The sequence below is a fragment of the Rhineura floridana genome, chromosome 5 (assembly GCF_030035675.1).
Source record: "Rhineura floridana isolate rRhiFlo1 chromosome 5, rRhiFlo1.hap2, whole genome shotgun sequence".
Taxonomy (NCBI): domain Eukaryota; kingdom Metazoa; phylum Chordata; class Lepidosauria; order Squamata; family Rhineuridae; genus Rhineura; species Rhineura floridana.
This window is the reverse complement of record NC_084484.1, coordinates 116,614,247-116,620,246: the sequence shown is the minus strand read 5'-3', so window position 1 is coordinate 116,620,246 and position 6,000 is coordinate 116,614,247.

Here is a 6,000-nt window from a genome sequence, read left to right as displayed (position 1 = left end):
TCCAGGCCTGCCAGGTCCAAGACGCTGCTGCTCACTCCTGCTGCGACTGCCACCGACTGCTCCCTTGCTGCTGCTGCTGCTGCTGCTACCACCACAGCTGCTGCTGCAGTCACCGCCACCGCCAAACTGCTGCAGCCTCTCTCAGGCCTACAGGTAGGCCAAGGCTCCCCCTTCTCCCACCATCTTCCCTCTCTTTGCCGCAAGACAAAAGAGGATGTATTGGGGCAGAGCTAGTTTAAAAAGACACACATCCTGTCCCCACCCTCCAGTGATGTAGAGTGCATGCTAAGCACGTGACGTGGCTGAAGCTGGCTGCAAAACCCACTCTTTCAGAGTCCTTGGGCTGAATGGGGATTCTTGCAACAGTGAGATACTGTACCTGAGCCTCTTCATTAAGCCAGTTGGCCAGGGAGTAGATAGCAAATATGTTAATTTGCCCCTTTTATGGTACTTTGTTCAACTGGTGTTGTGTATGCGTGCAAGTTTTGTTTCAGTCACAAAGGACACGTGTATACAAATTGTGATGTTTCTCTTTGAAGTACACTGTATACGTACATGGCAAACTAAAAGAGTCTGGGTCACTATTCCCTTCTCTTTTAAAAGGAAGGACAAAAACTACACATGTGCTCTTCATCCCCAAATAATATGAGTTATATATAAAAAAAACTCAGCTAATAAAGAGACCCATGATATCTACTTAACACTGTGAAATATCACTGAATGTGATTGTTATTAATTACTTTAGGCTACGTAATGTCTCTTCTGTTCCCAAATTCTGGCTAACCCCTTTATTCAATCTTTTTACAAGCCTCTTTTGCACAGAAACTTTATTTTTTGCCTTTGGAGATGCTTTCCTCCATACATTTTAAATATTATTTAAAACCTTTTGAAATATGAATTGATTGGTTAAGGAAAACTGCAGTATGCTATTCTTTTTTCTTTCTTTTTAAAAATAATTTCAGTTAAAATTTTCTCTTATATTTTGTGTTGCTGCAAATTCATTTTCTGGAACATATTACATATAATATTCTGGTTGGGCAGCCTATGTATTGGGCTAATATAGGATCAACATATGGTATATGTTATGGCTTTGCATGTTGCTTTAATGGTTACCATTTTTTCTTTAGTTTCTGCTATCCATTAAGGGCCACACCAGTTCTGATATGTTAATATTTGAAGTAGACAGCATATTGTAACATGTTCAATATGTGGTGGTTTATGAAGATTGAAAGAGGAAGTTGTGCAAACAAAATTACAATTTCATGTGTTTTGCAGTTGTGTCTAGGAGCAGAATAGGGTCAATATAAAATATATGTCCAGCTTATTGTGATGAAGAGGTTGAATGGAATATTATGTAGAAGGGAAAACAAATCTACATATTCTCCTTGCCAAATCTTTTTCTTAGTTGTGGGGAAAAGATGAAAACCAAGTGGTTCTGAAGTCTCTCCAGCAGCAATGGCGCCCTCACAACTGCTCTCAATGGGTCCTCCACAGCTGTGGAATTGGCTGAAGCAGAGGGCTGGTCAAGAACATTGGAAGGAGCTTTCCTTACAGGATTGGGCTGACCTGTTGCCTGGGGCTGCCACACCTGCTCACGTGCAGCCATAAGTGGCTTTTGGCAGCATGCCAAACCCTCAGCATCCTGAGTGACCTCCTGAGGGGACCCTGCCTCAACTGCAGCCGGGGGTGAAAAAGGCCAAGCATGGTTTGTGGCTCAGTACAGAAGACCCCAAGGAGAAATCCCCCACCTAGGCCTGCTGAGTGGAATAGGCAGGCTAACCTGGTGAGACCATTGAGGCAGGCTCCACTGGAGGACATTGCTCTGAACTTGGCTGAACACTCGCCTCACCCCTCACTGGAGCTGGAGTAACCTCGCTAGGTCCCGCTTCCAGTGCATCCAGCCGGGGTAAAATTAAGGCCAAAGCCCTTTGGTTAGCCCCCTGATTGACATCCTTCTTGCCCGTTTTGGCCTGCCTAGCCAGCTGTCTAGCCAAAGGCCCCAATACCACCCCAACCTGTGTATTACGTTGCTCAAGTGCCTCCAGGCAGGTTAGGATTGCAGCCACAGCTGCTCCCCATCCTCATCAGATGATGCAGCAACTGAAAGATGTTTGGGGGCCCCTGAGGACTCTACCTTACCCTTAGCCCCCCCCATCACTTCTTCAGTGGCATGCCCGGCCAAATATGTAAAAGAGAGAGAGAGAGAGAAGGCTTAAAGGGCACTGTCACCCTAGATGGGACCCCGGCCTAGTGAGCAAGAGCCCGTGCCAGGCTTGCCTTCACCCAAAGCACCCCCTCCACTTGTCAGAGACTGTCCCCACTTGCCACAACTGCCTAAAATGGCGCAAAAAGGTAATCAAGATGGCTCTGTAGATCAAAATGGAGACTGTGATGCCTGCTGCAGCCGCTGCCCACGAGGCCTGCTGCTGCTTTGTGCAGGCTGCAGCTGTGCGGAGACCACGATTATTGGGTGGCAAATCGCGCCACAGACAGGTGCGGGAAGAAGCCGCAACCACAGCACTGGGGCCGCCAAAGAGCTGATTGGCTTCCCAAAGGAGGGGTGCAGACCGCCACATGCGGGGACCTTTGCCCAGCTGATCTGCCTCCCAGAGCCTAAGGGAGGACCACTGAACAGCTGATTACCCCCCCAAGGAAGGGGCAGGCCACAGCAAAGCTGATCTGCCCTTCCAAGTGTCCCGGGCCAAAACAGCTGATCAGTGGGCTGCTAAACAGCTGATCATCAGGCCACAGCAATGAAGCAGCAATGAAGCATGTGCTCTTCAGCAGGGGCGATAGCAAGGAAGGCCTGCAACAGGTAAGCGGGCCGACAATCCTCCCTCTCTGCTGTCGCAAGCCAAAGAGGGAGGATCATGGGCAGCGTGAGCTTAAATCAGCTCCATCACCCCACCTCCCACGTGACCCTAGATGGCACGTAAGTGCTGGCCATTGCAGTGTCAGTCACACTCCTCAAATGGCAGCAGTGATTTCAATCTCGGGATGCAAACAAGCCCCGCTGTCCCAGGCCTTGCTGGGAGCACAGAATGGGAAATACTTAAGTTCTTAATTTTAAAGGAAGCAAAGCTGACAGTAGCCATACATGTATCCTGAACTTCAGGAAAGCTGATTTTAATAAACTCAGAAAAATGATAAGTAAGGTTCCATGGCAAGTGACCCAAATGAGAAAAGGAGTCCAAGATAGGTGGCAGTTTCTAAACAAGGAGATTCTCAAGGCACAATTGCAAAGAATTCCAATAAGGAAAAAAGGAAGAAGCCAGCAGAAGAAGCCAATGTGGCTTCATGAGAAGCTTAGAGATGACCTGAAAACAACAACAACAAAAGGATACATATAGGAAATGGAAGGAAAGCCAAGCCACAAAGGAAGAATACAGAAAAGTAGCACAGAATTGCAGGGACGGCATCAAGAAGGCTAAAGCTGAGAAGGAACTGAGGTTAGTGAGAGATTCCAAAAGCAACAAAAAAGCTGCCTTCAGGTACATCCATAGTAAAAGCAGAGAAAATAAATGATGGTACAGCTATTCAATGAGGATGGCAAAATAACAAATGACAAAGAAAAGGCAGAAGTGCTTAATTCCTACTTTGGCTCAGTCTTCTCCCAAAAGCTGGTCTATGGCCCTCGTGGCAAATGTGAAGTTGAAGGGGCAGGATTGCTGCTTGAAACTGATAGACAAATGGTGAAGGAATACCTAATCACTTTGAACAAGTTCAAATCTGCAGGGGCTGATGAACTGCATCCTAGAGTACTGAAGGAACTGGCTGAAGAACTGTCAGAACCATTGTCTATTATCTTTGTCAAATTGTGGAGAATGGGTGAAGTGCCAGATGACTGGAGGAGGGCTAATGTGGTCCCTATCTTCAAAAAGGGCAAAAAGGAGGAACCTGGGAACTACAGACCAGTCAGTCTGACATCAATCCCTGGGAAAATTCTGGAGCAGATTATAAATCAGTCAGTCTGAAAACACTTTGAAAAAAATGCAGTTATTACTAGAAGCCAACAAGGATTTGTCAAGAACAAATCCTGCCAGACATATCTCATTTTTTGATCAGGTAACTTCCCTGGTAGACTGTGGGAATGCTGTGGACATAATATATCTCAACATCAGCAAAAGTTTTGACAAAGTGCCCCATGATATTCCGATTGGCAAGCTAGCTAAATATGGGCTGGATGGAAAAACTATCATGTGTATCCACAGTTGGCTCCAGTATCTTACTGAAAGAGTGCTTATCAATGGTTCCTTCTCAAACTGGGGGGAGGTAATGAGCAGGGTGCCCCAGGGCTAGGTCCTGGGCCCAGTGTTCTTCAACATTTTTATTGATGACTTGGATGAGGTGATGCAGGGAATGCTTATCAAATTTGCAGATGATACAAAATTGGGAGGGAGAACTAATGCCCTGGAGGATAGAAACCAAATTCAAAGTGATCATGATAGGCTGGAGCATTGGGATGAAAACAACAGAATGAAATTTAACAGGGATACGTGCAAAGTTCTATACCTAGGAAAAAGAAACCAAATGCACAGTTATAAGATGGGGGATACTTGGTTCAGCAATGCTACATATGAGAAGGATCTTGGTATTGTTGTTGATCACAAACTGAATATGAGCCAACAATGTGATGTGGCTGCAAAAAAGGCAAATGCTATTTTAGGCTGCATTAGCAGAAATATAGTTTCCAAATGATGTGAAGTACTAGTTCCCCTCTATTCAGCACTGATTAGGCCTCATCCTGAGAATTGCGTCCAGTTCTGGACACCGCACTTTAAGTTCAAGTTCAAGTTCAATTTTATTGTAGGGCCATAGGCCAACACAAGTACAAAGCAACATGCAATATAAAAATAAGACACAAAGTTATTATGCTAAAAGAACTAAAGTTAATTATTAGTTGAGTTAAAATTTTATTAAATAGTTTAATTTGGTTGTAAACTTAGAATAAAAGTGGCTCTTAGCTTCTGAGCCGCCAGTACAAAGAGAGATACCTTACGTGTTATCTCGTGGTTTGTATCAGATAATAAGAATAATATTTTTTCCTCTTCCGTGGGCATCTCACGGAAATTGAGCCACTCCTGTAGAAGATTTACTCTAGGATTCTGATAAATTGGGCAATATAACATAATATGCGGGAGATCCACTACCCCATCAAAACCACAGATGCATTTTCTTTGGTCCTTTGGGGTATTGGATATTCTGCCCTCTCTATCGGAATTCGGTAATGTGAAAAAGTGAAGGGCCGTGAATGCGCGTCTGAGAGGCACTGGTAGTGCCTGTAAGAGGTATGGAGAACAATTATGATCTGTTTTAAATCTCCAATACCATGGGGCAATACGGCAGTTAATTAAAGTCAAATGGTCTAAATAGTTGCAATGATTAAAAATTAACTTGTGGAGTCTCTTGTTTGTATCTATATGAGTGAATTGTTGGAGAGTTATATGGTATCTATGGAGAATGCCTTCAATTTTGCTGCCCCATATGGTATGGAAAAATGGGTGGGCAAAACAAAGTTTAAGTAATTCCCTACCTTGGTTTGAAGTGGGCAGTCTCATAGATTTTAGGAGGGCTAGATGTATACGCGCGCCCAGTGGCGGGAGGCCAGTTTCCGCTCGAAGCATAGCTGCCGGAGTTCCTTGGGGCAGGAACAGTAAGCGCCTTAAAAAATTGGTTTGGATTGTCTCCAAAACCAGAATTGCTTTTTCTGCCCAGCCCCATATCATTGCGCCATACAGAACTTGAGAGATTACTTTGGCCTCATAGATTTTCAGGGCCGGTAGAATCAAATGACCCCCGGTGGATCGGGCGAACTTTAAAATTGCTCCCACTGTTTTTAAAGCTGAATGTTTTACAGATAACCAGTGATGTTTCCAGGTAAGGGTATCCAAAAAGATTACTCCCAAATATTTAAATAAGTGGCACTGTTCCAGCTGGTGGTTTCCCAGTGACCATCTATGTCTCACTGGCCTTTTCCCCAAAACTAAGATTTTTGTTTTC